Genomic DNA, 9554 nt, shown 5'->3' on the forward strand with positions numbered 1-9554 from the left:
TGTGGTGTGTGTATAGCTCCAAAATGTTTTCTAGAAAATCCAGTGGATATATCCACAAAGGGTTTATTTTTTAATGGAGGTGCAATTTAATCCCAGCAAAGCCATCTTTTGAAACAGGAAGTAATTCTGCTCACTGTGTTAGAAAAAGGGACCCCAAACATGATAGCAATACTCCCAATGTCACCTGGAGAGCATCGGGGAGGGGGGGGTCATTTTTTCTTCTGAAGCCAACGTTGGGGGGGGTGATAACCCTCCAAGATTTCTTGGGAGCTAATGCAATCTTTAGACAAAAGATGTTTGTTGCCTTCTGTGCTTTTAAAGTAGTGGTTAAACTGCAAAGTAGATAAAGAGCTACCATGTACTGGACTGTTCTGTAAATCAGATTGGAAGTTCCAAAATGCTATGCCTGGCCTTTGGCACAGCTGCCAGGGGCTCTACAGCTTTCCTTCATAGGCTCAGAAAACCTGGTTGATTTTGTTGGCCCATCCTCTGGTGGTCTCTATAGGGTCCTCTTTTCAGTGGAGTTGGGATGAGCAAGAACTCCTTGTGGGCTGTCCCCTTGAGGACCCTTGCCCAACCTCCCTTCTAAGTCCTCTTGCTTTTGTTTTCTCAGGTGGAGTATCTCTACTCACTGGTCTACCAGGCTCTTGATTTCATCTCCAATAAGAAGTGGAGTGAAAGCTTTAGGGCTGGGAGGAAAATTATTCTGTAGAGAGGAAAAGGTGTACTTTTCTTTACATAGTGGAAGCTGCTTTAGATCTCACATTGGGAAAAGGGCAGGATATAGCTCGGCCTGTCTTTTGCTCACTCCCTCCTACCTAAGGTAGCAAATAGAGGAGCTCTTGGGGCTCCTGGCGGAGAGTATTTTCTTTTGCTCTCTCATGCATCTCTTGCTTGCGAGAGGAGGAGGAGAAACCAGGAGTGATCGGCTCTTAGTTTGCTTCTTCCAGGAGCTTTCAGCATCAGTCTTTAACCGGAGGTTGGATGGCCATCTCTCAAGAGTGCTTTACTGTATGCTCCTACCTGCAGGTCCCTTCCAGCTCTAAGATTCTATGATTCTACAACAATTGAGAAGCAGCGAGATTGCCTTCTTCCTTCTTCTCCCCCATGTTAAATGTAGGATTGGTCAGCACATGCTGATGTGCCTTGCAGATAATTTCATCTTTCCAAAAGGTGGAGAAAGGAACAAGGGACCAGCAATCCGGTATTGATCCTAACCAAGAGAGAGAGTTAGTCATCAAACCAAGAATTGGGTACTTTAGTTTTAATTTACTTTATATTTACAGTACAGTATTTATATCCCACCTCAGCCCTAAGGGATCTCAGTGCAGGCTTAGAATTATTATTTTTAGGCCCGTTACAGACGGCAAAAATGTGGCGTGGCGGCAGCAGTATAGGGTTAGGGAGCGGCACCATGCAGACGCTCCCTAACCCTAGTACGTACTGGCGGCATCAAAAATGGCGGTGCCTGTGTAGACAGGCGCCGCCATTGCGAAATAACGGACGCACTTTGCATCATGCTTGTGATGTCATGAGGTGCACCATTTGTGCACTTGGGTGTTGCAAGCATGATGCAAAAAGAACCTGCTTTTTACGGTTCTTTTTTCGCCAGTGGGAAGCCTCACCGTTTGGCGGCTGACGCTTCTCTCTGACAGAAATCCAGGCAACCGGCAGCTGCCCTTTTTGGGCAGTCTGTTCCACGCCTTAATTAGACAATTCCCGACCTTGGGCTTACAATCTAAAAATTCTTTAGTTGGTTCAGCAGTGGAACCACTTGCCTAGAGAAGTGGTGAGGCCTCCTTCTCTGGAGGTCTTCAAAAAGAGAGCTAACTGGTGAGGTTGCTCTAGCTGGACAATGCTGCATTGAGCAAGGCATTGGATGTGATGGCCCAGGAGGCCATTTTCAGTTCTACGATTGCTGTAAGGCTCTAACAGACAACAAAGGGCTCCTTGTTATAAAATCTTTTTATTCCTGCTAGCCACTGCTTCTTGTTCCCTGTCAGTTGTTCACCCTTCCTGAAAAAGCTAGTTTAGCTCAACAACAACCAAAGGTAAATTTTTAAATTAATATTTTTGGGGTTTACTCTCAACCCTCCATCCGCACCAACTAGACGAGAGAAGCTGCCTGCATCAGTAGGAGCGGATGGGGCTGACTCTGATGCCAACGCTGACGCTGCAGCAGAAAGAAGAGGAGGAGGGCTGGGGGGGGTATGTCCAGGGGTGGGTTGGTTTCTTCCGTCGAGGGTCAGCGGGTGGGAAAGGAACGCCAGAATAGGATCTTGCAAGTCATGCTGTGGAAGGTGGTTCATTTGGGCCAGTCTGTAGATGGAAGTGGTAGGGAGTTGCAGGACACCTTTGAACAAGCACAGGGACATGGCCAAGGAGAAAAGTATTGTTGAGTTTTGAAGGGACCAGCCTGCATTTAGAAGCCCAAGGCGGGTCATCCAGTCCAGCCCTGTTCATTGCCAGATTCAGCTGCTGCATGAAGGGCTGATCAGCACTGCTTAAATGCCTCATGGATGGGACAACCCACACACCTTTTGTGGCAGTCTGTTTCACTACTGAATGGCCCGTGCTAGGCAGATATAAATAATATAAATATTTTGTAATAAGCCTCCTTGAAGTTTGTACCTGCTGCTTCTTTTTCTGCCCAGAGCAATCAAACAGTCTCTTCTTCGCTCTCTCTCTCTCTCTCTCTCCCCCCCTTTCCCCAGGCTTCCAGTTTGTGAGATACTTTGGTGTTCCACAATGTGGTGTAGTGTTTACTATGCCTCTGGAAAACAGGGTCAAATCCAGGCTGGTCATGTAACCCATTGGCTGACTTAGACAAGTCACATCTCCCGCTCAGGGCAAAGACAATGGCAAACTCTGAAGAAACACGCCAAGAAAACCCCCATGATAAGTTGCCTTAGAGTCCACCAAAGTTATAAAACGTCTTGGAGGCACAACAGCAACAAAAACCGTCTGGGAAGTACCTAAGGGCGCTGAATCTGGTTGTTATATTAAAGCCCAATATATGAGAAGGGAGAGAGAAGTGATAAGTGTTTGGAATATTGAACTAGGACTCTAGAAGACAGAGTTTGACTTGCTCCTCAGTTACAAAAAACCCACTGGGAGACCTTGGGCAAGTCACACCCTCCAGCCTCAGAGGAGGCAATGGCCAACCTCCTATGGACAAATCTTGCCAAGAAAACACCTATGATAGGTTCACCTTTGGGTCATCATAGTCAAGAAACAACTTCAAAGCACACAACAACAACAAGATCTGTGCTGTACTTCAAATTGTAACATGCCTGAACCCTTGAATGGGTGCATTCTTGAAATTTAAAAAACAAAGATCTAAGGTCTGGCTTTTCCTTGCAGCCATACAATGTAGCGTTGAGCATGTCCCGGCTTGCTTACTTAGAAAAAAGAGATGCTCTGGTTCCAGCGAAGAGTGTGTGCTGTTAACCAAATGTCTCTCTTTGCAGTTCCTCTCTTGAATGATATCCAGGATACCAGCAAGCAAATATGGACTTGAGGGATGACCGACAGCAACGTGTGAGTACATTTGGCCCTATATCCACGGATTTACATTTCTTCATTTATATGCATTGTAATCTGACTTGGATCCTGTACTGTAAGAAAAAACAGTATATAAAACGAAACATTCCAATTAAAACAAGACTAGAATAAGTTCCACACATCTTGCAGTGTCCCACTTGAAATAAAAATGACACCTTCTGATAAGTCCTGGTTATCATGTATAAGGCCACCAAAACATCACATGGCGTGAGTTACATAGGACAATGATATATTATGTGCCTTTGTCTTTGGGCTGCTTGCGGGCTTCTGCAAAGGCTGGTCCTGGAATGCTTTCCCTTAAGCCCTTTCTCAGCCTCACAAACATTGCTCATTCTTTCACGCATTGTTGCCTTATTTGTGCTGTCTCTCTTAATAAGAAAGCTGACCATCCAATTTGCCCTTTCCTGTAAAACTCCCCTCCGCTAAATTGCAGCTCTTTTGCTCTGCACAATCTGATCTTCCCCTTGCTGACTGCAACAACTCCCTCTAAATGAATTAAGAAGGAACCTCTAGCTCATGGTCCACAAACTGCCCTTTAAGAGATTTTGGACTCAGCCCCAGAAGCTTCAGCCATGTTGGCCAATAGTCTAGGATTCGGGGAGCTGAGAGTACAGTTTGGGGACCACGCTCTAGCTACTAAGGAGGGAATCCAACAAGTTGCTGCCACTCCAGCTGGCAGGAATGGCGCTCCAGGAGGCATGGTCATTCACTGCTATATACTCGTCCCCAAAATACGAGCAGCAGCCGAAGGTAATGTTTTTCCTATCCCTGACCGGGTCCAGAGCACTGAAAGACTGCACACAGAATATGAGCCTGCCTAAATTTAAGATCCTTAGGGGAGGAACTTTCCTCAGTCCACAACCATCAGAGGCATATTGGCAAGATGGAAGACAGGACCTCTTGTCATTGCTCTCAATCTGTGCAATGCCTCCCAGAAGGGCTAAGATGTCACCCCCTGCTCTCTTTCCATCCACCTAGCAAAAGACTCTGTTTACCTCAGTGACAGGACCATAAGTGCCTGCACTGAAGGTCTTTTAACTGGAATGTGTTGGGGTTTTTCTTTAAAAAATGATCATCATCTCGGGGTTTTAACACCCTTGAAAACCTGTTTTACATGAATAATATATGAAGGCTTGTTCAATAGGATTTTGTTTGTTTGTTTCAATGTATTGTCCATGAATTTTTAACTCTACAGCGTCCCTTCATATCAACATCCATGGTTTGAAATTAAACAAAAAGATCCAAACACTCACCTTGATTTTGCTTTTTTATAAGGGACCATCATTCTCTTGTAAATATTAATTGGTATGGGTAGTTTGTTTGCACTGTCAGGGAAATATATGTTGTCTTATGTTTTATTTTATGTTGTAAACCGTATGATCTATCTAGGAAAGCGGAATAAAAAAATTATTCATTCATTCATATCTTACTACTCCATTGTTTATAATGGAACTTGAACATCCACTGGTCTCCACAGCTGGTCCTAGACCCAAACCTCAGTAGATACCAAGAGCCCCCTTTACTGTGTTTGAACGCACTGTGAGCCTTCTGGGGCCCACATGAAAGAAAGCAAATGAACAATTAATCTTGCCTGCTGCTGCCGCCCACAACTTTTCGCAGCAATATTATTTAATGGAATTTCCTACCTGCCTTTGGATTCAAAGTGCTTACATAATTTAAAAATGATAAGCTCGTGGTTTTAGATTATTAATTTTTAACTTCATATGTTTTAAATTTTATATTTGAATTTTAAAAAATTTTCTCAGTTTTAATGGTACGGATTTTAATTGTTGTTTTAATGCATTTTATCTATGTTGTTAGTCGCCTTGGGTCCCACTTGGGAGAAGGCAGGATAAAATTCAAATAATTGAGCTAAAAATTTAGTCTTCAAAATTTTAAAGAATTCAATGACAAATTATTTTTTCAAAAATAACATAGTAAAAAACATTCAAAACAACACAAACACACATTAACCAGTAAAAGGTTAAAAATCCAGTGCACTACTTAAACTACTGCTTCAAGTTAAATATGAACCCTTGCCTTGTTTTTCCAGGGGTTAACATTGTGCCCTTGACCCAATGTCCTTGGTTCCACGCAGGAGGCAGAAAAGAAGGGCAACCCTCTTTGAGGTAAGCCAAGAGGAATTATCTTCCTCCTTGCCCATGCCCTCCAAAGCTGGTACAGACCAATGTAATGCATAGGTGGGTTGTTGTACTCACTTCGCTTCACTTCCTCTGTTCCCTGCAGCCAGAAGGGAGAGATGCTGGCCAGCCGGCGGGAATTTCCGCATGAACACTTGCACCCACATTCCACTGGCACCTTCATGCTGAGACGGCAGAATCTCACCCACCCAGTGCCACCAGCAAGGAAGGCGGAGTGGGGGCGTGGCAAACTCTATAGGTAGGACAGCACACGCTCATTATTCCCTTTAAATAATCAATATCAAAATAAATTATTTATATTTCCCTCGCCCTCCCAGGTGGATAGAGGCAAGATTACAATCCATATAATATACAATAAAAGTACAGCAATAAATAAAGCAGGTAAGAGAAATCATTTGGTCTTAGGAAGTCCAATGCAGACTCACTTTGGGGAGTTATCAAAGTCTGGAGACCACCTTCTTTTGTCAAAAGAGATAATTTTCAGCCAAGAAATACTCAAGCATTTAAAAACTCACTTTCTGGGGCCTGTACAATCCTGATTCAGGGACATTTCACCTAAAACAACCAGCCATCTCCCCTCCCTCTTGTCGGCAACAGACTGAAAAGTGAGCAGAACTTATTAAGTGTTGCTTCCAGTAGTCCAAAATGGAATCCACCACGGAGATTGTGTTGAGGCCCTCTAAGCGCTGGAGGAGCAAAAAGAGAGAGTCAAATGTGAAGATCAACTTGTCTGAGCTTTAGATCCTGTCCATCCCTAGCCTAGAGGAGACCTAGCCCAGGAAGGGCCACATTTAGCTCAGGATTGGTATGAAGCCCTGTGGAGCAGAACCATTTTCTTCTGCCTCACCTTTGTTTCCAAAGTCTCCTTGGGGAGCCCATAGCCAAGCTTCACAGAAGGAACAGCTGAAAACAGAGCTCTCTTTTAACGGCTGCTACTTGCACTGGAAAACGGTGTGTGCCAATATTGAGCAAATTCTTTTTAAAAACAAGTTATTTCCTAATGCAAGCAGGCCATGGAAGATCTGTGTTCTCCCTGAAAAGAAGAATGTTCAGCTTGCTTGGCTGCACAGCTGAGGAGAAACACGTTGATGTGTGTCTGAACTCATGGATTCCTTTAAAGAATTTTTTTTGTTACACTGGCACTCTTGCTTTGGATTAGTCTGTATCCAGACACCTTCTGTGTATTAGTCCTGGACTAGTCTATTGATCAGAAATTTGAACCTTCCTGTAGCTGCCGTTTGCACTTGTGTGGATGTTTGGCAGGTATGTGTGTGTCTGTACACTTGCATGGTTCTTTCTCACACTCCTCTTCCTACCTTGCAGGAGCTCAAGTCTCGTCCCAGCAACTGGTTCCACCCCAGAAGGTCACGTGTGTAACACACCATTCTTGCCTGAACTTCTCTGGAGAAGGAGGTGAGCTTTTGACTGAGTTCCTGAACCTAAATTCACTTGGCTCAAGGGAACACTTAATCCAAACTGTGTAGGTACAAGCCTAACCTGATCTGAAATCCAGGCTGGAGCTGGCTATCCCATCTCGAAGCATCCTCAGCAGGTGACTTGGCTAAGTTTTCTTTCTTGAAAGCCTCTTAGAAGGAAACCCAATAGTAAAACTCCAGGCCAGCTTATATAATTAGAGCTACCCAACAACCAAGTTGTAATAGGAGGCCTCACCTTCTAATACACCTGGCAAATATCTCCAGATATTTAACTGTATTGTTCGTTTGTCTTTTGGATGTGGATTGTTGTTGCTTTTTGTCCTTTCTACCTTTTGGGTTGTATCCTGAAATTTGTTGTACACTATTGATGTATTGCTTATAATAGAGTAGTGATTGGTGTAAGAATACCCAGCTGTATTTTCCTGTTTCATTTTGTTTTGTTTTGTATTGCGGATTTTATAAACTGAATTCAATAATTTAAATTTGCTGTGTGTGGTTTGGTCACCTGATAATTAGTAACATTTGTCAGCTAAAGCAGGGGCCAGAAAACTGCGTTTCTTTGGGGAATCTACCTAGATTAATAACAGAGGACTAAATGGGAGATGGGTACAAGACCTGTAGCTTAGATGCTTACTTGTTTTGGTCTAGTTCAAGCCTTTCACTCTCAGCCTGCCAGCTCTATAAAACCGTTGTGAGGGTAAATAAGGACATCACACATCAACAATAACTGACCACTGTAACAGATCTGAAAGGCATTTGAAAGCTTTACCATACACTAACAAATGCAGTGGAAATAACATTGAGCGTCACCTCACAGCCTTGTTTTTGTTCAGACTGGGCTAAACTCCGCTCTTTCCTCTTCTCTGTCCCCAAAAGCAGGAGCACGAGGAAGCTTTTTTTGAGAACGATACAGTTGTGGTGATTTCCTCCAGATGCTCAGAGGGTCTTCCAGTGCCCTCTCCAGATAGAGTGAAGGAGCATGTGGCGCATCAGACGGTAGGCATTGGGGGATGAGTGAGAAGGATCATTGTTCATTCCTAGCTGGCAGTGAGAAGTCTGTTTTAGTCTTCATAAAGGCCCTGACAGCTTTGCTCTCTCTGTCTTCCAGAGTCCTCCCTCAGAGGAAAGGGTAACATGCGCGAGAGAGGGCTCCCGCATGTCACAGCATGTCAAGTATGAATGAAATGCACAAGATTTGGATAAGAAGTAGTCACTTGAAACTGTCTTTTTGTTGCGTGAGGTTATTTTCAACCTTCCTTTTGAGTATTTTTTATTTCATTAGATACTTTATTTTAAGTTCCTTGAGTCAAAAGTGGAACCTCCAGGCTCAGAAGTAGTGTACCTCTGATATCAAAATGTATTTGAGTGAAGGCACATATACAAACATGCATCCATTTGTTAACAATATTATGTAAATACAATTTTTCATTTAAATGTTAGTTGCATCTTTTAACATCGTTTGTCAATGTTTTTGTGAGGATATTTTGTGGTTGTGCCATCTATAGGATGGACCCTCCCTTCTGTATTTGTTTCTGCATGCATTGACCAACACCTATGACATGCTTCCTCCTTTCTCTTTCAGGAGATGCAGACACCTGCGAAGCCCGACCCTTTAGCTCCTCAGAGGACAAGCCACTCAAGAAAGGTACAAGAAAAGAGGAGAGGTGGATTGGCTGCTCAGTGGGTCTTTCCAAAGTCCCTATAGGACGAGAATGGAAAATAAAGAGTTTTCCTCTTGAGATCTTAGGGGCAGCATCAGGGTCGTGAGAGGCCTTAATGGTGCCACTAGGATACCCTCAGTGTGAGTGAATCCTATCTGAACACACAGTGTACATTCATCAGGGCTGCCGCACAGCTCGCAACCCCCCCAGAAGTTGGATGCACCCCCTCCTTTATTCTTGTGACATTGAAAGGACTCTCATTTTGACAATGCCTTGCAAGACTGACTGAAGAGCCTCGTTCACCAAACAACGTGCAGACTTTCTGTCTGTTAATTTTGTTGTGCTAGGTTTTTTAAATGAACTAAAGTTATAATAAATTTTCATTTTTTTATAATATTTTAATACATCCTTAACATTTCTGTTTCTTGAAATTTTAACTAAACCTGAATATACCTACATAAAGTCAGACATCATGTATAATCAAACAGATTTTGGCCAAAAAGGGCGATATGACCCCATAAATCAAGGAAAACTAGGGGCATTAAAAAAGTAAAAAAAAGCAAAGGAGAAACAATGCCCAACAACTAAAAAATTCAACCGGCATCAACTGTTTGTGCTCCATACTAAAGTCCCTGGAGGAATGAGAGAATGGAGAAAATCAGTGCTTTCAAGACAATTAAGCCTTGCCTTTCACAAGGCTGGTTCCTTTTTTGGTAAAATTGCATATGTAA

The sequence above is a fragment of the Sceloporus undulatus genome, chromosome 5 (genome assembly GCF_019175285.1).
Source record: "Sceloporus undulatus isolate JIND9_A2432 ecotype Alabama chromosome 5, SceUnd_v1.1, whole genome shotgun sequence".
NCBI classification, from domain to species: domain Eukaryota; kingdom Metazoa; phylum Chordata; class Lepidosauria; order Squamata; family Phrynosomatidae; genus Sceloporus; species Sceloporus undulatus.